Source organism: Phaenicophaeus curvirostris, chromosome 1, assembly GCF_032191515.1.
Source record: "Phaenicophaeus curvirostris isolate KB17595 chromosome 1, BPBGC_Pcur_1.0, whole genome shotgun sequence".
Taxonomy (NCBI): Eukaryota; Metazoa; Chordata; class Aves; order Cuculiformes; family Cuculidae; genus Phaenicophaeus; species Phaenicophaeus curvirostris.
The window spans coordinates 93,789,756-93,816,544 of record NC_091392.1 but is presented as its reverse complement, the minus strand read 5'-3'; the positions used below and the strand labels follow the sequence as shown (position 1 = coordinate 93,816,544).

The 26,789-nt window shown below is 41.7% G+C and overlaps 2 long non-coding RNA genes across 2 annotated transcripts in view; both read right to left on the bottom strand.

Annotated features, from left to right (window-relative positions):
- The window catches only part of LOC138726823 (uncharacterized), a 441,180-nt gene that overhangs the window by 339,549 nt on the left and 74,842 nt on the right, over nucleotides 1-26,789 (bottom strand). The gene's annotated exons all lie outside the window — the stretch shown is intronic.
- Nucleotides 5,169-6,522, bottom strand: LOC138716734 (uncharacterized). The gene is made up of 3 exons (XR_011336717.1): nucleotides 6,453-6,522; nucleotides 6,021-6,121; nucleotides 5,169-5,250 (listed from the first exon to the last, which is right to left on the bottom strand). It is a non-coding gene; the product is annotated as an uncharacterized lncRNA (long non-coding RNA).

The following is a 26,789-nucleotide window of genomic DNA, read 5'->3' as shown; positions in this document are numbered from 1 at the left end:
AATAAACTATCCATCAATAAATGATAAGTGCTCCAGGAAATCAACATGAGGAAGAAGTTGTTCAAAGGAGAAAAGCAAGTCATTAGAAGGAGCAAACGTACTGGAACATTTACAGGAAACAGATAACACATCAAAAAGCACAGCTCTAAAACACATGAAGGTTGTGGAGGGTTGATAGGAAGATATCAGAGTTGCAAGCATCTGGCTGCAGGCGGCAAAATGAAAAAATGATGAAAAGCAAAGTTCTAAAATAGGCCAAGTTCATTGCACTACACTGATGGAACTTGACACAGAATCTGTCCCTGTTGCACCACTCTGGCTGTCAGCAGAAATTCAAAGATATTTAAAGATAACTTTTGCCAGCAGAGAGAAAAAACCCAACACCTCAGTTTTCCACAGATAGGCTCAGCTACAGTAGTCTTAACTTCAACCCCTGACAGACACTTGTGAAGCTTCTCCAGGCAGGCAGGAGGATGTACTAGCAGATGCAGTTCCTGGTGGACCAAGGGCACTAAGCCTTCATTAGTCAGAGGGAAACTTCGTGTTTCAGTGAGGTTTCCTCTGTTTTGGTAAGTGCCTGATGCATAAGGCTTACTCCAATTAATTCTTTTCTTTGTGAGCCTCTACAAAATCTGCCTCCTTACATCAATTTGAAATAACCCTCAGCTGCTTCTTTTCATCCATATGGTTCCTTCTGTGTCTTTCTGTGAGCATCTTTTGGGACTAAACAATCACAATGAATTACATTAGACTGCGAGGCAGTGGGAAAGGTGAATGAACCTCAGTGTTTCACCTAACTGTGCAGAGGACAGTACACTTGTCTGCAATGACTACTCTTTCTCTTGGTGCTACCGAGTTCAGATTACAGGAACGGATTTTTAGGTCCTCAGTTCAGCAGTGGCAAGGCTGCTTGCAGGTGGAGATGGACTTCCAAAATGTGAAAGCAGAGACATGAGACGAGGAAGGAGAGAGTATTTGGAGTGTCAAGCCTGACAAACCCTTCTTCTCAAAAAAGGAGAGCTCAGATGCAAGATTTCTAAGTTTTGCAGTTATTTCCTGACCCTTTTGATATTGTAGTCATTAGAATTAGTTGGAAGCAAGAAGGAAGACATTAGAAGTACAGGAATCATTGTTCTGATGTTTGTTGAAGATGTATTTGTAGCCTCAGTGAGGATACAGGAATGCCTGAAAACAGAGACATGGTCTATCTGACATAGAAATCAAAATGGATCTCCTGGTTGAGGTAACAAAGTGCCTACTCTCAGCTATCCAGTTAGCAGATGTTTTCAGGCTTTCCCTTGTGCCATAGTGATCATGTAAGAGACATGCAGGAACATGAATTATTGATGGAAGTAAAGAGCTTAAAGGGAAATAAGACGAAACTTTAGAGAGCCAAGCAGTATTAATCTCACTGCCTGTGACCAATTTCTTATTTCATTTTTCAGATATTTAGATTTTTAAAGACAATCCCTAGTTTTTGGAGGTTTTGAAGTAAGTCTCAGGTATGTAGGAGTAGTAAAAAGACAAAGCAGCTCTCTATGGTATTGTTAAAAGGCAAAGCAGGGAAAAGAAAAGCAGAGACTGAACATATAGAAAGAGGGGAGAAAACCTTAACATGATCTACATGGTGGTAGTTTATTAACACGGCAACTCACAAAAAGAACAAGATTTCTTATAACAGATTTGTATCATTTCCTCACTGGCTTCTGTTGTTGGAAATCACTGCAGTTCCTGGCATTGTCCTAATTCTCAACTCAAGTATCAAAGGCATAAGGAAGGCTAGAACTTAAGAAAAATTTCCTTAATGCAAGTGTTTCCTTTCAGTGACAGGTAGCGTAAAGCTTTCCTCAGGGCTGGATTTGGCTAAAACCTCTGACATCCTTGCCTCAGAAACTCACTTGGTGGTTGAAAACCTGGAGCTCCATTTGCAAAGCCTCTCTCATGCTGGCTTTGTTGGCACACCAGCAAGTTGGTTTCACAGCATTCCTGAGGTTCCCCAACCCAGGGTCTATCACCAGTCCTGGTGTGGAGTTTTGCACCCTTCAAATCTTGCTTCTTAACAGGTGGTTTTGTTGGGAGTAGACATTACAATGCTAACAATACTGCAAAATCTCGTTCCTGCCTTTCCTTGCATCCTCTGCCTGAGCAAGGCAGTCTCATCCACTGGTCCTGGTGATGCTGCCCAGCTGCTAAAGCTCTTCGGGAATTTCCCAGGAAAAACTCCAACCTAGCTACTGTCAGCTGAGGTTTTAGGGCAGCAGGTCTTAGTACAGAAATGTCTGTCATCTACTGTTTGCTTTGTGCTAATACAAGGTCTTCTGAGCAGTTTATTTGCTATAAGGTTTTAACCATGCTAGGTGAGAGCACTGTGCAGTTAATTTCTATTCCCTGTACAAAGAACCAGCTCAGTTCGTCTCACAAACACTGATGAGAGATCAGCCTGAATCAAGTTTGTTTTAGCTGTTAAATCACATTTTTCAATTGTTTAAATAGTTCAGACAGAATTTGCACAGTAACATTTTAGCTTTTTATAGCTGTCAAGAAGTAATACAAATAATTACCACCTTCCCTGGTGGGTTTTATCTGATTAAAGTGACATGTCTGCTTATGCAAGATATTTGAATAGAGACATTCAATAAAGTCAGTAACATTTAATTTCCCCTCTCCTCCTCTTTTTTCTTTTTTAAGCTCATTTCGTATTCATTTCAAAGTCTTGTTTTGAGGTTTGGGGTATTTTTCTTAAAAGACTTTATATAATGAAACAATTTAGCAGAATATTTTATGTGCTTGTAATGAAATATTTCCTCATGGTATGGCAAGGTACTGGTGTACCTTTTTTATGCTAAATAGTATGTCATCTGCCTGCACTGGCTGCTGTGAAAATACAGATGGATTAAAGGGTTAGCCAGGGTGGAAGCCAGATCCAGACTGGAACTTGGAATTTCTGAAGAAAGCAGGAATTAATCTTGAAGCTGCCCATGGTGTCAAGGGCCTAGTGAACTTGCATAGAGGAAGCATTTTGTATCATGTTTTACTGTTAAAGAATTCCCTTGGTATACATATTCTTGAATACAACTTCCTATGGTTTCATCCATTACCTGGCTTCATATACAGAGACATTTCCAGCAAAAGACTTGATGCCTGTGTCAGCTTTCAGGGCTGGGCTCATTGACACGAAGATAGTAAAACCAAGATGTTTAAATTCCAGTCATAGTTTTGACTCTTAACTCATTCAGACAATGAATTTTCAGGTTTTGTGGCACAGGATTTGCGCCACGCTCCTGCAGGAAATGGAAATTCAAACATACCTCTTAATTAGTCTCTTGGGCTTTTGTTCTTTAGAAGGTCAGATCAAGTTGCCACAGTGGTATTTTCGACTGCAAAATATCTTTCAGGTTCTGAACACCAGGAATAAAAAATGAGTCTTTTAGCATCCCAAGCAGTATGCAACAGCAATGAGACCCATACTTTCTGTTGGTCGCAACTGGTATTTATATGTGTGATGCAGCAAGCACTGGCTAATATATCTTGTCTTAGACAAAAAGGCAGTTGGCAGACTTGATGCTTGCCATAGTGAGCCTGGCGTCTCAAATTTACTTACAGAGGGAAGCTTTGGCAAGATGAGAAACACATGAGGAAGCCTGTCTGAGGGGCTGAAGGAGCCAATCCCACTCCATGCGAAGGGGAGATGCCCATGTGGCTGGTTTTGGTGGTGCTGATGTCCCCAGAGTTCCCTCTTGGGAACTCCTCCCATGGCAGGGGGCTGGGGACCAATGTAATTTTAAGTGTGTCTGCCTCTTTAAGCTGATGTGAAATACCGCCTAGCTGTCGCCTTTTCTATCTCGTTATTAAAATACCTACCAGAACTCCAGCTTCTTTTGTGCCTTATTTCCTCTTTTTATGATTTCAGTTTAGATGTGACATTTCCCTCGGTTATGTGAGACTGCTGAAGGTATTTTGCTCCATTTTAAAGCTGTCACTGGTCTGCGTTTAGATTTCTGTGTAGATTACATGAGATGAGTGAGGTTGACTGGTTTATAGCTCCTTTCCTCCCTAGCGCTGCCCTGTGCTGTGAATCCTGTAAGCCAACACATTGATATTTTGTCCATAAAAATTACTCTATGAAATGCAGCTTCTTATATTACTTTATAGTCAGTAGTGTTCATTGATTTACACTAACAATTGTTCACAAATACTAAAACATGGTATGGAAAGACACAAACATCCACAGCAAAAATGAAAGCCAGTATTTTTATTGACACTGCATTTCTTCAAATCTGATCCCTGGTTACACTGAGGCCACCTGAACCTTTTCCAAAGTATAAAAACCCAGCCACTCAGTGGGAGGTTAGACATAATTTAATCCTGCTTTAAGAACAGTCTTCCCTGACAGCATAATATGAAGTGGTCTTGTTTTCAGTGAGAACCTTTGCCTAATCTAGCAGAGACTCAGGACACTGTGGGCAGGGCAAACACACATGTATTTACCATGGTTTTTAACTCTGTTCATCAAAATACAAAATACTCTTCATTGGCCTACCCTAACACTTCTGCACAACTAAAGAGTCAATCCAGGAGGATTTCAGTGTAGCACTATAATAAGAAACTGCAGAAATGTTTATCATTCCGATGGCAAAGATTAAAAAACTCAGCATTTATTTCAAAGAGATAAGTATGACACCTTAACAATTCTGCCTTTTCCTTACTGCAGACATTTCTATTTCAAGCTCTGACAATATTAAAGGAGAGATTTATTGGAGTTCATCATGTAGCCTAAATTCTTTGGAGCCAAGGTATTTATAATGATGTGAATGTGACAGTGTCAACAGTGATTTAAATCATTTAGTCACTACGATAAACACTGTGTTGCCCAAAAATATAAGGGGTGTGCTAAGAACATGAGTAATTCAGAATAAAAAACAAAGTCAGTGGCAAACAGCTTGGGTTTGCAAAACCCATCATGACCCAAAATAAAAGATTCAAGCAAGGAGCTAATGATGAAGTCATAATATCCATGAGATAAACACTTGTGATATCTTATGACCCCATGAGATAAAGACAGATGTCTTGTGTAAGCAGAATGCCTGCTGAAGAAGTCAGCACTGCATTCATCAGCAAAGAGTTAGGGTAGAACAATATAAAGCACAGACAACATGTTTGATGCTTGCCAGACAACAGCTGCTCTGATCTTAATTTTGCTTAATGAAGGTTTGATGCAGATCAACACTTGATCAATCTGTTAGATGTAGCCTGGAATAAATTGGAAGGCAAGATATGGAGATGGAGAAAAAAAATAATGCAGACTTCCATCCTAAATGTCTGTACTTTATACCAAGGTAAGAAGACATGTAAAAGAAGGAGGGAGGGCACAAAATGTCACTCAAAGTGGCTGAAAGAGAATAACAGTTGATTACAGAGAGATTAGGGGAATTAATAATGAGGCAAAAATAATGTTAGAAAGAAATATTTTGAGGTCAGGAACATTGGAGACAGATCTAAATTCATAAGTCCCCTCTAAAGAGACACCAGGAAACAAAGCAGCTAGATCTCCAACTCAGCACACAAGATATGAACAGGTCCTTCTGTAGGACTTTATGTCAGGACCTGGGAGAGAAGGGGAAGAGCAGAAAGGTGAAGTGTACTCAGCAGCTTAAGACACCTAGTGACCAAGCTATGCTATGCTCCATCTGCCCAGTATCTGTCAACGCCATCTAAACAAATCAAGATGCTGCTCAGGGCACATCTCACACTGTATTGAAGTTGTCCTGCATAAGAAGTCCTCACCAGTATAATTTTGGTTTTGAATTTGTAATTTTTAAAAAGTGCTGGTGTTCATTCCTCTCTGTTCACTTTTCAGAGGATAAAAAAAAATGCACTGAACAAGCTATAGCAAAGTTTGTTACTAGGAGGTTTGTCAGAAAATTTCTTGTCCTCTTAGAAGATCCTTCCAAGTTCTTCAAGGCCAAAGTGTCTTAAATATTTTTTCCTTTTCAGCAAATTAGGAATTAAACTCAGCTCACCTTGGAAAGTTGTTTTTCCATCAGTTTTGTGTGCAGCTGCCTAAAGTGTGGAAGAAAATGCCTGTCAGCAATTTTTAAACCTCAGCCAGTCAGTTGTACTTCTGGAAGAAAAGAAAAAAAGAAGAAATGACAGGCCACAAGGCTGGTATAATAAGCATTTAGAAATGTACTTCTAACATGGAGCTGGATGTTACAAGACTCAAAATTAGTAGCTATTTCCACCAACTTTTTAGATTGAAAATGAGCACTTAAAAGCAAGTGAAAGTTGTTGGCTGAATTTGGCACAAGGTCAGTGTGGACAGAAGCTACATAAGAACAACAAATGGTCATTGGAAAGGTATACTGAGTGCATTTTCATTAGGCCTAAGCAGGTATATGAATGCTTGCATAAGCCTGCCGTGCACATTCATTGTAAAAAATGTGTTTCCTCACAGTCTTGCTGCAGCGGTCTCAGTCTTCCCTGCAGGGGTTACGGAGTCAGCAGCTGAGGACAGGGGCTGAGAAGCTGTTTAGGTGAGCATAAGTCACATCCAGTGGCTAAACATGAGAACGTTTATCTCCCCTAAATTAAATAAAACCAAAATTTATTTCTAGGTTTCTGCAAATTGGTTAGGTTCAATTGTTCTGAAGATGTACTAGCAGCGGCTCAGCTCAGGAGAACTGCCTTGGGAACACTACAGAAGAGACTTTCTGGTTTTGTAAGTCCATAAGCAGGAAACATGCCCTTAGCTTTCAGGGTATAGTCCTGAAAAGATTTACCCTATGGGAACAGCTTTAAGAGAGAAGAACAATTACCTTAAATGGGACTGTCTGCTACAGCAGATAAAATATATATCACATGCGGTTTTAAAACCTAAACTCATAGCTTTTGTCAAATTTTTTCGATTATTAAGAAATGATTTTAATTATTAAAGAGTTACTTAATGCCTTGAGCAACATTTGGTAGAAGATGGTATAAGGTTTTTTTTTAAGCAGTGGACTGTTTTATTTCAGTATATCTCATATGAAGTGTTATGATTTTCATTTTTCAAGATATTGGTTCAAACATCTAATGGAAGGCTTACAAGGCACAAAATGAAAATTCAGCAGTTGGCAAAAGCTCTGATGCAGGCAGTGGTGGAGGACAAAACTGGGCCTAACTTTTGAGCTTTGTTTACTGTCCTGTTTGTGCCTGTCACTGGTATCCAAGAAGAGCAACCAATAAACAAGCACGTGTTAAAACTGTGAAGTGAAGCAATGTTATTTCCCAGTGGTAGTCTTCCCTAGTCAGCAGGCTATAGGACCTGTCAGCAGGTGGTCAGGGTCCTGTTGAAGCCTGGAGATCCTCAATTACTTACGGAACCCACAGAAGTGATGTGCTCTGCTAGCACAGGCTGCATCATCTCTGGCCTGCTCCTGTTTGCATTGTGGCTGAGTAACAACTTTTCCTGGCCTCCCCTTTCTATGCCCCTCTTTCTGCTGCTGTTACAGCCGTGAGCAGAGCCCCACTGACCCTGAGATACTGGGGTAAATGCACTCCCCCACGTTCCCTCTGGCTCCTGCTTTCAAGCAACAAACACAAAGAAATCCCTTTCCGTGCTGAAATACACAGCACTAAAGAAGAGTGGAAATGCTAAATAAGACAACTAAATGCTTTCTATTACCCTATGAGAACTGATGGACTCACATTTACATCTTGTATAATGTTGCTACTTGCGACGCTATGTTTGAAGCGAAGGCAGCTGCATCCTGCATCTGCAAATCCCTAGCATGCTGCTTTGTCTTCTATGTGCTTTATCATTATTTCCTTAAGGCAATTCCCATTTTTACTTCTAACAGCACATTTGTTGATTCATCACAGAACCTGAGATTTGACTGTTCCCTTTGGCTGACGGCACCGGTCTGAGTCCATAGCAGTGAAAAAGTGTGCACGAGCCTTGCTGTTTTGCAACAACACCTACATCAGGCTGCTGACCAGCTGTGGTACCAGCCAGGGCTTGCGTGGGCTAGTGAGACAAAGCCTACCTGCTTTTGCACCTCTTCCTGGCCAATGTAACTGTATGGTGTTAACTTTTTTCAGCCAGCTAATTAAAGTGGATTTAAGTGTTTTGCGCTATGGGACCACCCTTTCCCTTTCTCTCTTGTGATTTCTGAAGGTATTTGGGGAATCACATCTGAAGCTAGGCTCTGAAAGAAATATTTGGGTCACCAAAGGTTGCAGTGGGAATTTGCTTACAGGCCCTCAAATGGACTTCTCTATGCTCTACACCTCCCTTTAGGAACTACCTCTGCTTAAAAATCTGACTCATGCAGCTTTATTTGTCAGGGCAGATGGAGAAGGACAGAAAAGAGATTAGTTTTAGAGCTGGCTTATCCTGAGGTGATAGCTCTTCGAAATGTCAGCACTATTGATGGTGGGCCTACTTCACCCACGTAATTAAACACGTCTACTGAAATGTCACTGCTGCCGCCCAGTAATCTGATGGACGGCTCTGGCTGGGGGATGTTCTTAAACAACACAGCCACATTGTTGGGATACTGTGGTCTCCATCAGATGTCCCCCCTGGTTCACAAGTGATCAAGTGCTGCTGAAGGTAAGGAGAGGTTAGTCAGTGTTACATAAAATGATTAGTCTCAGTGTCTAATTGTCATCACTGTCTCTAATATGGAGTGGATTCACACGACCTTTTCCTACAGCTCCCACTTTTTGACATGTTTTACTGCATAAACCTTGTTTTCTTAGCCTTGATTGAGCAATGCGTGTAGACTCCCTTCAGCAAATGACTGACAAAGGAGACTGTTTCTTTGTTTTAATTTGGATTTTACTTATTTACTGGGGGTACAGAAGCCTTTTCACTGAAACTCAGCAATCTCTTACTCCTCAAGGATGACAACAGGATTTCCTCCTCAGCCTGAGCTATACCTTGCTTTGCTGTTCTTCTGTGGGAAGGCTGACATAAACTGGCCCAAGGAGATTTCTAACAGGAAGAACTCCCAAATGAATATCAGAAAGTACACGAAGCTCAATATTCAATTTGGGAGAAGCAGGTCATGAATATCTCCTTCAGTCATGCTTCACATCTGTCTTAAAAGAAAAGGGAAAAACACCCCAACAAAACCCTTAGCTCTTAGCCTGGCAAGAAATGTTCCAGGAAATGAAAATCTTATAACTGCTGCTGCTTGTCAAAGACTTCATGAAAAAGAAATGGAAGGCAGTCACCAAAGGAAACTTGAGATGAGTTGTGGGACCCACTACTCATTTTCTTTTTCCTTTGCCGTTTGAGGGAATTGCTTTCACCAAGCAGTGCAAAATATCAGGGCGTGCAGACAGCATTCTTCTGGCATTTGAGGCAAACTGCTGTGGAACAGTGTTAGATTCTACTATTATGTGCAAGATCTGGTTTTGGAGATAGTTTGTAACATTGCAGGCCTACACTGCAAAAAACAAAGAAAAAAAGAATGAACCATTTCAGCTGTCAGTTTCGTTAATTATTACACTGTCTATTATTACGGCTATTTGTCGAGGCCAGTCTATTCCTCCCTAAGCTTTCATTTTCAAAAAATGTAACCCTTCACCCAAACCCACAAACCTCAGGGTGAGATGTGTGCAGAATTTTCTTCCCTCAAAAGAAATAAATCATTTGAGGTTTTTTGATCTGCTGTAGCTCTTGGGTGAAATATTCCAACTTCCATGTAAGAAACCCCAGAGGTGTAAATGGTGTTCCTCCCTGCCTGCACTTCGGCCAAGATGAATAACCTATTGTGCTAGACATTGTCAAACATATAGCAAAAGACTATATTTACTGCAAAGAGATTATTTTCTAGACGAGGAAGCTGCATAAAGGGCAGCTGAAGGAAAGCATTGTTAGCTGTGTTTCACAAACAAAGAAATGAGACACAAAAGTTAAAGCTCCAAGCTCCTCAAATGCATTGAAACCAGTGGGATCTTTGTGGGGTATTACTTGAATAAAGCAACATAACCTGTGTCATGCAGGAAGTCTTTGACAAAGAGCTGCACAGAGATATTGCAGAACCTGTGCTAGAGATCAAGAGACTGACTTTCTTTTTGAGGAAGGAAAGATAAGGGAGTGAAAATTTCTGTCCATGGGATTTTGTGCTGGCATATGTAAGTAAGTAATTAGAAGGATAAAAAATACAGATATTCTGGGAAGTTACTCAGCAAATTTTTTCTGCCAGTATTTTGGTGATGCATCTCACCAAGTGGGCAGAAAATTAATTCCTTCTTGTCTGGGAGTTTTTAACCTGTACTGGACTTTAGAAGAATCAGCAATGACATAGAAGAGCAGGGTGTAAAAGCATTGATAAGTTTCTTTCCAAGCTGTTCCCCTTGGTTCACTCACTAACCTTGATTGTGGCTGGAAATTGATACAGAAACCACCAGAACTAAAAGCATATATTTCCAAAATTTGAACTTAATAGAACCGTAGAATCATTAGGTTGGAAAAGACCTCAGAGATCATCAGCTCCAACTGTACCTGTCTACTACTAAGTCATGTTCCTCAAGCACCTCATCTACCCACCTCTTAAATACCTCCAGGGACGTGACTCAACCACCTCCCTGGGCAGCCTGTTACAGTGTTTGATAGCACTTTCAGTGAAGAAATTTTTCTTAATGTCCAATCTAAACTTTCCCTGATGCAGCTTGATGCCATGCCCCCTCATCCTATTACCTGTCACTTGGAAGAAGAGACCAACACTCACCTCACCTTTTAGGTAGTTGTAGAGAGTGATAAGGTCTCCTCTCAGCCTCCTCTTCTCCAGGTTAAATGACCCCAGTTCCCTCAGCCGATCCTTGTAAGACTTGGTCTCCAGCCCTTTCACCATCTTTGTTGTTCTTCTCTGGACACACTCCAGGACCTCAATGTCTTTCTTGTAGTGAGGGACCCAAAACTGAACACAGGATTTGAGGTGCAGCCTCATCAGAGCAGAGTACTTCGGCAGAATCACCTCTCTGGTCCTGCTGGCCACATCGTTTCTGATACAGGCCAAGAGAATCTTGGCCTTCTTGGCCACTTGGGCACACTGCTGGCTCATGTTCAGCCACTGTTGGTCAACATCCCCAGATCTTTCTCTGCCAGGCAGCTTTCATGCTGCTTTTCGCAGACTGGTAGCGCTGTACGGGGTTGTTGTGCCCCAAGTGCAGGACTCTGCACTTGGCCTTGTTAAACCTCATCCTGTTGGCCTCAGACCATCGATCCAGCCTGTTGAGATCCCTCTGTAGAGCCTCCCTATCCTTCAGCAGATCAGCACTTCTTCCCTGGGGAATATCACTTGTTCCTGGCCCTCAGCTAGATTTAACTCCATTTACCACCACTCTCTGGTTCTGGCCATTAAGCCAGTTTTCAACCCAGCAGAGGGTGCACCTATCCAGGCCAGTGACAGCCTGTCTCTCAAGGAGGATACTGTGTCAAAGGCTTTACTGAAGTCCAGGTACACTATATCCACAGCCTTTCCTTCATCCATCAAATGGGTCACCTTGTCATGGAAGGTCATCAAATTAGTTTGGCAGGACCTGCCTTTCATAAACCCATGCTGAGTAGGCCTGATCACCCAGTTGTCCTGTATGTGCTGTGAGATGGCATCCAAGATGACCTCCTCCATGACCTTCTCTGGCACTGAAGTCAGACTGACAGATCTGTAATTTCCTGGATTCTCTCTCTGGCCCTCCTTGTAAATGGGTGTAACATCTGCCAGCCTCCAGTCCAATGGAGCTTCCCCAGTCAGCCAGGACTTCTGGTAGATGATGGAAAGAGGTTTTGCAAGCACCTCCACCAGCTCCCTTAATACCCTTGGGTCCATCCCATCCAGCCCAATAGACTTATGAATATTTAATTTGCCTCACAGGTCTGTGGGTCACAGGTGGGTCTGTGGGACCCACCATACTCATTGAGGTTTGGTTCCACTTCCAGAGCTTTATATCTATTGTGCAAGGCAACCTGGGAGGCTGAGGCTGGCACAGGGGAGACACATCTGCTGCGTCAGGCAGTAACCAGAAGGGCTGAGGTTTCAAGAGATCAAGGGTTGAGGTTTCAAGAGACCTTTGGAAGTCATCTGGTAAAACCTCCTGGCTCAAACATGGCCACCTAGAGCCAGTTGCCCAGGACCATGGGCAGATGGCTTTTGAATATTTCCAGGGAGGGAGACTCCACAGCCTCTTTGGGCAACCTCTGCCAGTGCTTGATTACCTTCAAAATTAAAAAGTGTCTCTCAGAGGGAACCTCCTATTTTCCAGCTTCTGCCTGTTTCCCTCTCATCCTGTCACTGGGTACATGGGTATCGTTAGCTCTGTCCTCTTTGCACCCTTCCTTCAGGTGTTCATATATGTGAGGACCAATAGGTCAGATGCTTGAAGATATTCAGTGTGAGCATCTTTATGCATGTATACAGCTTTTTTAAATAGCCTGTTTTTCTGGGTTTTTTTTGTTTTGTTTTGGGTTTTTTCTTGTTTTGTGGAGTTTTTTTTCTTTTTCTAAAAAAAATAACATTTCTTTCTGGATTGTAATTTATGTCAGTAGGAATTAGGCAGAGGTGTTCTGGGTCAGTCGCACAAAGCATTTCACTGCATTTTTAGGTAACCAAATAGATTAATCTTTTAATGCTACATACTGTCAAAAACCTGATTACAGTCCCGTTATATGAAGCATATAAATATAGTGCAGACTGAGAGCAGATTGGAATATGGAGTGTGCAATGAAGTGCAAGTTATACAAGGCTATCTAAGACAGACATGAACCATCATAGTGCCAGTTTCTCAAGCCTGAAGGAAAATAGACCACTTCATAAAACCTGTTCTATGGGATTACCCTGTGATCCACCTCTCCCCTTTTAGTTTTATGTGCTCTGTTTAATTACTTTTACTAAATTTGCATTTGATGAATATCAGGTGCTCTGTTACTACCTTTACCAGCATTTGATTATTTCTTAGAGCGCTGTTCCAGTCCAGATGTTTTTTTCTATTCCACAGTTATATCAAAACGTCTTGGAGGTCTGGAACCAAACTGGAGTAAGAAACAGAAAATGTATAAACAGGATACATATATCTGAAACACTGAAACACCGCTTACGTGAGAAAACCTTTTTTTTTTTCTACATGATAAAGTAGAAATGAGACCTGTAATACTGAGAAAACCCTGTATGGAAGAAATAGAAACAGTTTTTCTTGAACTAGGTATAATTACAACTGGATACAGTACAAGCAAATCCTTTTGCTATACAGTGTGTGCGAGTACAGCAACAAAGAAAAAACACGCTTGGCTACTTGCTGTATCAGTATGATTCTGGTTAATGCCTGCTGCTACTTTTTCAGACAATTATAATCACTGACCATGAAGCAGGGTCTAAATGAAGTCTGAATCCTCCTCTGAATACACCATTCATCTCCTGCAAGAGGCAATGAGGGAAGCAAGTTTGGTGCATGTGAGGGTCTGTTAAGATCTTCAAAGCAAGAACACAGAATGAGTAAATTAAGCTGTGGGACTGTTTACTACAAACAGGCTTTATATCTTAAATTTCCCCGAAGGATTTCATAACCACAGGTCCTCAAAAATACAGACACACACACTTTTGATTAGACTACAGCCAAACAAATTAGAGCATAGTATAAAGAAAGGAGTTGCTATAAAGCAAAGTATGACTAAACCCTTTTTCATAATAACTAAGGTATTTACACATGGTTTATAGGTAAGAACAAATGGCCTTTTCCTCTTCCTTTTCCCTTTTCTGTTTTTTTTTTTTTTGGTGACTTTTATTTCTTCTTATGCTAACCTTCCAGGAACACTACTTTGAACCACTTCTTTGTAACAGAACTTTCTCTCCCCTTACTTAGTTTACACAGGGTAGGAAGACTGAAAGACATCTACTTGAGAAAGAGTGCATAACATTTGATCAGAGAATACCAGGAAAATTATAGATATAACAACTACAGATATGGTAAGTGAGTGGGACTGGTTATTGATATGTCCAAGGAATCATAAGGAATACAGATACATGCATTTTCAGAATGTATTGAAATCTAGATGACAGCCAGGCCTTCTGCTCAGTTTGGTACCTGTTGGACCTATGACATCTGCTTGGTATCATTCCAAAATGCTCCTCCTGTAAAAGTCATTCTGCTGAGACTGGATGATTGTGGTCTAAACCTTTATAAAAATAATAAAAGTGAAGTGAGAAAAGGTGCTGTGCATTTCTGCAAGTTAGGTGGAACCTGTGCCTGTCCTACCAGCGTGCCTTTCAGGAGAGAGCCTTGAGGCAGCTGGAGCAGTGCTCCTACTGCTCAGCCTTGCCACAGCAAGCTGAATATGGAAAGCAAGAGGCCCCTCTGTACAGGGAGGTTCAAGTGAAAAGGGAAAGTGAAAGGCAAGTTTTCAGCACCCATGTGAAAGGAGAGAGAGAAAATCCTCACCCGTCTGGCTTCGGAGAGCAGAGCATCCTCACAGCTTCTCTCTTTGTTACTACTGGAGGAAAGTAAGATCTTCCTCCTCTTCCAACAGTCTTTAACTACATACCCAAATCCCCATCATCCATGCCAGCTGTGGAGTTTCTATGTTTTATATGTTTATCTTTGACAGGGCTCAAGGCTTCACATTGGAGTCAGTAATCACATTTTGCTATTCCAAGAACAATGTGAAGAAATTGTTCTCTGCCTCTCTGTAATGTCATCCTCATGAGTACAGCAGGATGCTAAGAACAAGGCAGCATTCCTTTGCCATGGCAGGTGTCCTTTCCACTGATACTTGTGTGTGCCTGGCCTGCTTCTGTCAAACTCCATTTGCTAGGAGTGAGCGCGGGCACAAGCACAGCTCTGGCAGAGACGTTCTAGTGCCGCAGGCTGAGGGAGGAAAAGCAAAGTGAGCGCTGCTGAACTCGAGCTCTCACCTTCAATCTTGATTTTTTCTGTGTTCATAGACCTAAACCGCAAAAACGTTTCAATTGTGTTTACAAAGACAGAAGCACTTCTTATGGCTCAATAAATGACCACGCTGTCAATTCTTGAAAGGCTGTCTTATAGCCTACAGATGAAAATTTCAGGAGCAAGACAATATCCACATCATTTCTACTCATCTACTGTGTGGTACATTTATTTGCAAACTTTCTATTCACTTACCTTTACAAAGACTATATAAGTTATTTGTGTCGTAGGTTCTTGGGACATTATACAACATAGAGCTTTTTTTGGGCACCTTCTTTCTGTTCAAATTTAATTCCCAGCAGCAAATGGATATCATGCCTGTGGCAATTGTAGTGATTTTTATATAGAAGCAGAATATCAGAAGAATCCTTAACTTCCTGCAAACAATTCCAGCAGTTGAATAAAAGGAGTCAACATCCTACTACAAGGCAGTTTTCCGTAGACTACCTGGATGTCATCTCCAAGCATCTGAAGGAAAACAAGGTTATTGGGAGTGATCAACATGGATTCACCAAGGGGAAATCATATTTGACCAATCTAATAACCTTCTATGGTGGCATAACTGGCTGGATAGATGAGGGAAAAGCAGTGGCTGGTGTCTACCTTGACTTCTACAAATCTTTGGACACTGTCTGTCTCACATCCTTATAGGTAAGCTTAGGAAGTGTGAGTTAGATGAGTGGACAGTGAGGTGGATAGAGAACTCGCTGTACAGCAGGGCTGAGGGTTGTGATCAGCAGTGCAAAGTCTCGTTGGAAACCTGTGGCCAGTGGTATTGCCCAGGGGTCAGTACTGGGCCCAGACTTGTATAATGTATTCACCAGTGACCTGCATGAGGGGACAGAGGGTACCCTCAGCGGGTGTGCTGATGGCACAAAACTGAGAAGAGTGCCTGATACACCACAGGGCTGTGCTACTGTTCAGTGAGATCTGGACGGGCTGGAAAGTTGAGTGAGGAGCAACCTAGTAAAGTTTAACAAAGGCTAGTGTAGAGTCCTGCACCTAGCAAGAAATAAACCCCTGCACCAGTCCAGGTTAGGGGTTGACCTGCTGGAAAGCAGGTCTATGGAGAATGATCTGGGAGTCCTGCTGGACAACAAGCTAGCAATGAGCCAGCAATGTGCTCTCATGGCTGAGAAGGTCAATGGTATCCTGGTGTGCATAATGAAGAGAGTGGTTTGCAGGTTGAAGGAGGTTATCCTCCCACTCTGCTCTGCTCTAGTGAGGCTGCATCTGGAGTACTGTGTCCAGTTCTAGGCTCGGCAGTTCAAGAAAGACAAGGACCTGTTGGAGAGAGAATCCAGTGGAGGGCCACAAAGATGTTTAGGGGAATGGAATGTCTCTCTTAAAATGAAAGGCTGAGCAACCTGGGTATGTTAAGCCTGGAGAAGAGAAGACTGAGAGGGTTCCTTATCGATGCTTATAAATATCTAAGGGGTGAGTGTCAAGAGGATGGGCCCAGACTCTTTTCAATTGTGGCCAGCAGAAAACAAGGGTCAATGAGCACGATCTGGAGCACAGGAAGCCACCTAAACATGAGTAAAAACTTTACTGTGAGGGTGACAGAGCACTGGAACAGGCTGTCCAGAGAGGTTGTGGAGTCTCCTTCTCTGGAGATATTCAAACCCACCTGGATGCATTCCTTTGCAACCTGCTGTAGGTGAACCTGCTTTAGCAGTTGAGTCAGACTAGATGGTCTCCAGAGGTCCTTTCTAACCCTGACATTCTGTAATTCTGTGATTTTGTGCACATGCTATTGTAAGCTTCAGACAGATAAAGAAAACAGGTTTGCAAGATTGCAAAATGCTAAGCTGAAGGAAGAATACAACATGTCTGCTTTTGTGAGTCCGTGCAACATGTAGACATTTAGATAAAGGAGAATGTATTCAGTGGAATTAATTATTTCTCATGAGGTGAAAGGAAGAGTTTCAGACACCTAGTAGGGAAGACTGACTTGTAGGTAAAAGAAGGCAAGGAAGTTTGTGACAACGTGGCTCAAGGCAAGAGATAAAGAACTAGGGGACTCAAGCTCACAGTTTCCAGGCTTCAAAAGTTTTATTGCACCTAGATTATGGTGGAGGGAGAGTTTGATGTTGTGACTTAAGTTTGAAAGCACAAGCACATTTGGCCATTGAAAAAAACCACTGATATATTGGTTGCCCTTTGACTTTCTCTGAAAAAAGAACAGAGCCATCTGTTCTCTTCACTGAGAAGACAACTCCTTGAGTGATTTTCTTTGACACCAGAGATCAGAAATCACTATTGGATTCCTGGGCTTTCAGCATTTAGTTTTTGTGTTTCAGGGAAGCTCAGTTAGCCATTTCTTTATCCATGCCTTTTATTTTACTTATAGGTGGTGTTTCCTGGTGCCTGAAGTAGAGATCTTACCCATCAATTCGTCTCTTTGTTATCATTTGAGAACATATGAAAGAATAATTGACAGTATTGGTGTATAATCCTACATTTAACAATTTCCTGAGGGTTAAAGACTTCTCTCTCTATGCTTTAGAGATAAAGAAAAATCCTGAAGGCTCAGGTTGTAATTGAAAACACACTACTTTCAATACAGATTAAAGCACATACAGGAATGAATGAATTTAAGTCATGTAAACCCAGCGTTTCAGTGCCTTTTTCACCGTTACTGTCTGTTAGCCACCAATTTGAAAAAGGCAGAGAAATTTCATAATCAAATAGCTGAGCAGAAACCATTTCTTCCAGCACAGCTTTTACATTTATATTTAAATGAACTGCTTCTGGTTGGAAAGTTCTGCCTCATTTAGAGACAGTAGTTGAAAGACCTACTGTGAGACATAGGGCAATGCAGACTTAAGAGATCTGAAGAAATTTCAGGTGTCTCAGAACTAAAAGAAAACATCCCACTTGTTCACTAGGCCAAGTCCAGAGAAAGGCTGACCAAGGTAAGACATGCATGGAGCCTGGCCACCACAGAACTGCATGCAGGTGGTTCGAGACTGAGAGACCTCCAGGAAGGAACCTGCTTTGGTGTAACCTGGTGTAGTTCTAAGCAATACCAGCTTACATCACCTGCAGCTCACGCTGCAAACATGGCCTGTGGGAAACTTTGGAGAATGAAGAGAAATAACTGAGAGCTCATCCAGCAGGTTAAGGAGCAATGAGCTAACTTTGGATTCAAAGTAATGAACTGGACACCAGCCTCTTCTATTTCCTTGCTAAAGCTACAGTTAGCAAAGAGCTATTAGCTTAAACACCAATTTTGTAATCTTAGTGTATTGTGCTTGGTCCCTCCACAGATATTTTCTCCTTTACAAACTGCTTTACAAATAGGAGCTAATTAATCCTTATAACACACTTCTCAGGGGAGAGCATAACAGTTTTACCTCTCTTTACATTCAAGGAAACTCAGGTATTGCAGTAGTTTGCCCAGTGCCTGCCAGGATACCAACTTGAGAGAAATGAGATAAACTAGAAGCAATTGTCAATCCTATCTAGCTCCTGTCGGGCAGGACCTGCTGCCTAGCTTCTTTCCTCCTACTTTCCCACAGGGATGCTGGTGCTCTCACTACATGACAAGTCACTGTAATATCACAGAGAGAGAATGACAATATATAGCTAAAGTGTGACGCAGGAGGAAAAGGTCAGGGTGGAGCACAATCCTTCTGAGAGGTGTTTTTCAATAACCCACTCTTTGCCTTCATGTGTGCTTTGTATCCAGGTGTCATAACAAGGAGGTTGCTGCTTATATGTTGTATTCGCTCCTTGACTCAGGTCCTGGGTTCCCCAGCCAGTTTTTCCAGTCAAGTGTTAGGAAAAGTACCAAGTAGTGAGAGCTCCTGCTGCAGACTAAGCACAGTTATTTTGCATCTGCAGGCTGCTGCTCATGCTGAGCCCTGCAGGAGAACAGGCAGCATGGGCACGGAGAGGAGCATTGAAAGAAAATGTCAAGTGAAATTTACTTGAGCAGGGGAAATATTGCCTTCCTGGCTGCTTCTAAAAGTCTTCCTGTTGTATTTTATTGCTGAAAAGAAGAAGTTAACTGCATGACTGTGGAAGTTTGCAGGGAACTGTAACAAGATATAGACAAAAACTGGGTTGTCACCAAGCTTTCTGCTACGAGCTGAAAGAGGAAGAACGTAAAGGGGTATCAGGTGTCCAGGAGTGTGTGACTGATCATCAGTCTCTTTCTCAGGTGGTGACTGGGCCTTTTCCCAGGCACACAGGACCCCAAGAGCTCCAAGGGAGTGCCTAAGAGCTCTGGATTGCTGCATGGTAACTATGGGAATTCTTTTCCCAGTGTGCCTGATCGAGGTGATGGATTATCAATCCCCTTATTCAGGCAATATAGGAGTTTCCTTCCAATAACAGCAGTTTCAGGTAGCCTGAGGGTCTTCCTTGCTGCCCCGGATAATTGTCTCTATACAATTAGAATTCTTCTCCCTAAGATGCCAGTGTTCCACTGGATCAGAAAGTAGTCTGGATAGGGGAGATAAGGTGTTTTTCTAAGTGCATAAAAAAAGTTGTACAAAGCAGCACAGAGTGGTCTGTGGGATGGGAAGAAATCCTACCACCACAACCACATGTATATATATTTATATATATATATTTATATATATATTTATATATATTTATATATATATACACACACACGTGTTAATTATATGCGTATACATGGTTGTAATTATATGTTATTCTAATCTCTTATGTATATAAAGGAAAAAGAAAGATAAGGAAAAGGAAAAAAAATTAACACAAAATACTCCCCATATTCCTTGTGTTCTGTAAGATGCAATTCAGAATTTGTAAATTGCTTATTGCTAATTCCTCCCCGGCTATTCTCATCTCTTTCTTTCTGAATTCTTGTTAATTTCTGTCTGTTATCAGTGCTTAGTATTGGCATTGTTATTTGTGTTACTTACCTCCATATAGCTCAGGGCAACTTTCATCTCTTTTTACTCATCCTGATGTGATACGGCTTCAAAAGAATACAATTACAACACTTACCAATGGTTGAACTGCAAAAGATCAGGGTTAAATTTTCATTTTCTTCCGGGAAAATGTTATTAAAGTTTGGTATTTTCTGTGTAGCACTAATCCTAGGCAGGGCCTAAATAGCCTGGTTTCTAAAAGGCTTCTCCCTTAGCCAGTTGGAGTGGATATTACAGGGAATATTTTTGCTAATGCGGGCTGACAAATTTATTTTTGTGGAAGTTAACCACAGCAGAAATTGTCATTAAACAAAATGCACAAACAGTGAGGCCTTGACTTCTGGAAATATATTTCAAACTTCAAATAAATCACTATTTAATGTATTTGGAGAAAACTTCTTTCATGTACTAGTGCTTCTGTCCCCTTAATAATAGCTTGTAAGCCCTTGGGAGCAAGGATTTCAGGATGTCATGATGAAAAGGATTTCACTAGAAATCATGCATGTCATTACTACTATTCTTCAGAATAGGTTGACTCCATTTCAAATGTTGATCACTTTAATAGTACTACTGAAAAAGCGATTTGCAATGAAAGGTTTCTGCTAGTGTTTAGCAACTGAAAAAGCAAACGAAAGAATATTCAGAAGATAGTACATTTAGAAGAAAGCAGTATGTATCCTCAGCTTTGTTTCTTTCCTTGTCCATCCTTTGGACCAAAGGGGAGATGGGTCCAAATTGTGCTGACAATGTCCAAAGTACAGACATGGAGGTATGGATGCTGTTGAAAGTCAGAAGGTGAATGCCTGAAGGGTACAAGAAAACCTTGAACACCTCTGGTGTTCTATTATACTGCAGTCCCACTGACAGTTTGCAGCGTCCTTTTTTTCATAATCACGTGATTTTAGGCTCCTAAACAACATGAACTGGGCTATCCAATGCTTTCCATGGGTTTCTTTGCCTTTCAGAGTGCTCTCGCTCTGGCAATGCTTAAGGACTTTGTTAAAAATCAACTGTATTTTACCATGAGGTCTCAAAGGTCTCAAACAAGAGTCCCAATACATACAGGTATCAATATATAATGAAAGGAAGACTAATGCCCTCACCATTCATAAGCCATCAAAGATTCAATTGGTGGGAGATATTGGAAATGGGACATCATTACTGCCACATCTAAGGAGCTCCTTGTCAATGCTGGGAATACACTGTCTTTTATGGTGGGCATCGATGTAATTTCTGTGGAAAGTCGATTAAGTCTGTGATGTTAAAGCTAGCAATGTGTTTTTCAGATGGCATCTGGTGGCACAGTGTAATGTTATTTACTACATCACTGCTCATGAAATATTGTTAGCAGGGTGTAGATCATTCATCCATTAACACCCTGTGAAGTCACCTTGAATCCCATGTTTCCAGAACAGTGGAAAAGACTTCTATTTCACAGCTGAAAAATAAGCCATTTGGATGATTTTAAAGTGCCTGGTACAGAATCTAGCTATTTCAACAATACTCTCTTACCTATCACAATTTTTCAGCTTTAAGCTCTCATCTGGAAGAGGTGCAAATATCACTCAAGTTGGTCTGAACAAGTGGTATGTCAGAAGTTAATATGGCCCTTTGTCTCTTTGGTGATAGTTCCCTAAGAAGATGTTTTTAAGGTGTGTACCATACATAGCTGTATATTTTATATCAACCTATACTCTGTTTAATCATACTAGGTTTTAGAAGCAAATGATTAATTCTCATTATTTGTAGCAGCACCAGCAGCACAACCACTGCATGTGCATTCCAATCTATAGGAGAGAAACAAATCCTTGAGATTAAATAGTTTGTAACACAATCTGTTTGGAGAATTTTCCTGTACATGCAGGTTGGAAGCTGATGTCCAGGGAGACTGCAGCTTTGAACTTTGATAACTGCTATAAGAGATCTTGGATGAAATAATGACAGTCCATTAGTCCAGATTTGTCTGGAATTGCAGTACTCCTTCTTCCTGCCCTCCCTGCCTGCTACACAGAACAGTCTTTTCTTGAATTGTGGCTTGCTGTTGCCGATGATGGGCAGAATAAAGAGAAGGTAGCTCACACTCCTCTCTGAGCTATTGTGTAGCTCTGCTTTTCTGTGGATGCAGCGAGACTGTGCTGCACTTGTTCAGAGAGAGGTTTCCTTTGCAATTAAATGCTTCATTTTTAGAGTATGAAAAATTAAAGTTGTCAGAAACTGATGGCCCTCTAGGGGTGAGTGGACTAGAACTGAGTTGACAGTGATATCTAATTTCAAGGAGGGAGAGAGAGAAGTAACCATGCAATAATTTTGCAGCTCCATGCTGCACTAATGTTTCACTAAGAACTAGACAGAACCTCAGATAAGAAGAGTCAAATATTGAACAGACGAATGAAGAAGGAAAGGGTTTCTTTGAGCAGACTGCATGAAAAGTTGGAAACTATCCTTTCTTACTGAAAAAGTTCACACCTTTTGAAGTTCAAACAAGTGTCAAAACCCAAATATGAACTTTGATATCAGCTATGAGACACATTACATAAAAAAACCTAATCATAGAACCATAGAACCATAAAGGTTGGAAAATACTTCTAAGATCATAGAGTCCAAGTGTCAGCCCTCCACCACTATGCCTATTAAACCATGTCCCAAAGTGCCACAGCTACAGATCTTCTAAATGTCTCCAGAGATGGTGACTCCACCACTTCCCTGGGCAGCCTGTTCCAATGCTTGACTGTTGTTTCAGTAAAGAAATTTTTCTCCCCTGATGCAATTTGAGGCCATTTCCTCTTGTCCTGTTGCTAGTTACTTGGGAGAAGAGATCAACACTCACCTCACTAGAGCCTTCTTTCAGGTAGAGAGCAATGAGGTCTCTCCTCAGCCTCCTCTTCTCCAGGGTAAACAACTTCAGTTCTCTCAGCCCCTGCTCATAAGACTTGTTCTCTAGGCACTTCACCAGCTTTGTCACTCTCCTCTGGACACATTCCACCACCTCAATGTCCTTCTTGTAGTGAGATGCCAAAAACTGAACACAATATTGAAGGTGCAGCCTCACCAGCGCCAAGTAAGGGGACATGATTGCTTCCCTAGTCATGCTGGCCGCACCATTTTTGATACAAGCCAGAAGGCTCTTGGCCTGATTGGCCTGGGCACACTGCTGGCTCATGTTCAACTGGCTGTCAACCAATATCCCCAGGTCCTTTTCTGCCAGGCAGTTTTCCAGCCACTCTTTCTCATGCCTGTAGAACTGCATAGGGTTGTTGTGACCCAAGTGTTGGATCCAGCACTTGGCCTCGTTAAACCTCATAGAATTGGCATTAACTCACCAATCCAGCCTGTCCAGATCCCCCTGTAGAGCCTTCCTACCCTCAAGCAGATCAACACTCCCACCCAATTTGGTGTCATCTGCAAACTTACAGAAGGTGCTCTCAATGCCCTTGTCCATATCATTGATAAAGACAAAACCAAGATTGGGGTCATCACAGATCCTTGGGGAACACTGCTTGTGACCAGCCACCAATGGGGTTCAGCTCCATTTACCACAACTCTCTGGGCTTGGCCATACAGCTAGTTTTTGACCCAGCGAAGAGTACCCTGTCCAAGCCATGATCTGCCAGCTTCTCTAGCAAAATGCCGTTTGAGACAGTACCAAAGGCTTTGCCAAAGTCCAGGTAAATAACATCCACAGAATTTCCCTCATGCACTAGATGGGTCACCTAGTCATAGAAGGAGATCAGGTTGGTCAAGCAGGATCTGCCCTTCATGAACCAATGCTGGCTGGACCTGCTTCCCTAGTTTTCCTGCAATTGCCTGGTGAGTGCACTCGAGATGAACTGCCTCATAATATTCCCTGGTAGTGAGGTTAGGTTGACAGGCCTGCATTTCCCCGGATCCTCCTTCTGGCCCACATTGCATGTGTTGGCATCACACTGGAAAGCCTCCAGAAATCTGGGACCTCCCTTGTTAAGCAGGACTGCTAATAAATGATGGCAAGTGGCTTGGCAAGCTCCTCTGCCAGCTCCCTCAGTACTCTTGGTTGGACCACATCCAGCCCTATAAACTTGTGAGTATCCATTACTCCATTTTAAAATGTAATTTCTGTCTGTTTTTCATTGCTTGATATTTTTTTGCAAATACCCTTTTGTCTTGATGGCAATCAGCATGTGAAACCCTTGGAAGAGGGAGCATAAGCCACACAATTCATATCTAGCTCTTCTGATGTCATCCATACATTTGATGTAGGCACTGAGGGCTAGGACCAGACTCATATACTTTACAAAGGATTGAGTAAGGAGTAAGAGATGAGAAAGAAAAGAGTTAGGGCTTCTGCAGTTGGAGAGCAGCCAGATGAAAGCACCAACGGTTATCAGAAATCTAGAAAACATGATCTAGTTGAAAAATAAAAAAGATCAAAAGAAAGGAAATGGCACAATTTAAGCGATTACAACAGTGGGAAGATATCACAATAAGTCTTCAAATGCATGAAAATCTACTGCGATTGGGACTAAGACAAGAAATAATGGGTTTAAACTACAGCAAGAGAGGTTAATAAAAAGCATGAGAGAGCCTTTGAATATCAAGTACAAAGTGACACTTGTATGACTTGCTTGGGAAGACTGAGGACTCTGTCTGCATAAAAGCTGTTTATAAAGGACAGGTGATGCAGACATCTGTTAGAAATTTGATCCTGGTGAGGTTGTGAGGAGGACCAGATGACTGCTTTTAGCTCTCTTCTGAGTTCCTACATCATTATTGCCCTTAGGCATTTTATCCCTCACTAGATTATCCATAACATGTTTCTTGAAAGCTTGGCTAAATTAGCTTATGCCTCCTCCTCTTTAGTTGCCCTGGCTAAAGCAACATATGGTGGACCCTGCCACTACCTTTTTTCCCTGTGTTTTTTTGCTAGGGAGAGCTGGTTGTGTCCCTAGGCTCTTTTACTGCTGCCAGACAACAAGGATCATAGACAGATATTCGAGGAGAGGCTCAGGTGGCTCAACTAGGGTGTGTAGTCCCATTTCACACCAAAGATTTGTTTGTAGAGTACTCTGCTTCTTCTCCTAAAGGCCACAAGTCATATCTGACTGCCCTGCATCAGCATCTCAGATACTTGCAGGCACCCTAAGTCTCAGCACCCACTTCCCACACTTGGCTTTTTGGAGGCAACAAAGTGTAGTTAAAAGAACTGTTCCCCTAGAGCAACAGCTACTATCCTGCTCATGTTCTGACATTATGGAGCTTGTCACAGCCCTGATTTGGTACACTGAACAGTCATGCTGAACAGTGTACAGTGGAAGGGAACACCTGGCTTGTTCAAAAAGGGAGTAGGCTCCATGCACCTCTCTATAGCTGTAAACAACTGTGCAAATTAATGACCCATACGACACCAGATCTAAACATTTTTGGTTTTCATACAGACTCCTCTGAGCAGCATATTCCTTTATTTACATGTATTAGCTGATGATCTGATAAGTAACCCTGCTAAAGTCAACAAGATTATTATTATTAATTCATGTGCAGTCCTAATTCCTTGTCCAAGTTACACACACACATGTCAGGGGGCATAGGATGGAGTCTCTGCCTTTACCATAGATGCTGCATCAGGAGGATTTTGCAGCAGTAGGGCTGGTGTTTGCCCGCTGGTTATTCGGTTATGGGTGTGAAATTGTACGGTATGGTGCTTCCACCTTCCACGTCTTCACAATGTTATTCTTGGTAACGTCCTAGATCAGCCATTAATTTGCTTTACCTGTTTTTAATTTGAGGCTTTATTTGTCTAAATATGCCAATTAGAATGAATCACAAGTACCTGAGTTTAAAGCTTCCTATAGTACCAGCTGCAAATGTATGTCATTATTTAGTTATTAAAAATTACATAATCTGCACATTGTGTACTCTGATACAATGTCAATGAAGCTTTTTCATCATTGCTTTCAGTGACAGCATGAATAAAATTCTCATAAACTGTTTTCCTAAAGCTTCAGAATACCTTTGGAAGTCTGTCATAATTGGTTCAATTAAAACTGTATTCTGAAAAACCGACCACAATAACGACAGTCTGGCATTTGGTGATTTTGTGTAGTAGCTCCAAACTTTCCTTAATTTGCATGCTAAAAGCAGAGGCTCTAGGACCCCCCTTCCTTAGGGATAATTGCCACAAATATAAGCTAATGAGCAATCACTGACACTAACAGGCTCTGTGGCCCCAGTAAACAGACAGAGATAGATTTATGAGATGGGTCTGTGAGCATGAGCGAGTAGAGCTGGAGAAGTTGCACCAGACACCATCTTTTCTTGCCCATCAGTCTCCTATGCTCCAAAGGGAATTGCCAAACTGTGCACAAAACAGCTCCTGCATTGCTGTGGTTTGGAGGCAGCGATACTGCCAAATCCCAGCACTGGCTGCAGAATGCTGATACCCAATTTAACCCCTGTCTCTTACAAGAACTGAACCAACTTGCTCAGCTCAAGAAGCGGGTCTTGCTTAAGGCAGGAGCCTTATTCCACTAGGTTTGCCTGGTGTTTCTGGCTCAGTAAACACTGAAGTGGTGTTACTGAAGGATGAATCTTTGAAAGGTGTCTGATTTCAGCAGACTTTTAGTGAGAACTACACATAAAGCAGAGTAGAAATTTATCATTTTTCTGCCACTTTTGAAAAGGAGTGGGCTGGAGAGAGCTGGAGCACAGATTTTTCAGCTGCTAAAGGCCAGGATTAACAGCAGTAACACTTTGCCTGTACTGGATGGCTAGGTGCAATCCAACTCCCCAGAAAAGGATTTTTCCAGTAATAAAGCAACTGTCAATACAAGCCATTGTTCTCTCATTCGTTTCAATGGGGGTGCACATTTTTCTCCTTTTACTGTGCTTTAACTGTACTTTTGCTTTATTATTGATTTTAATGGATGAGTGACTAGCTTCAGCAAAATACAATCTGGTTCTGGTGTAGCTTTTGCACTCAAAAGA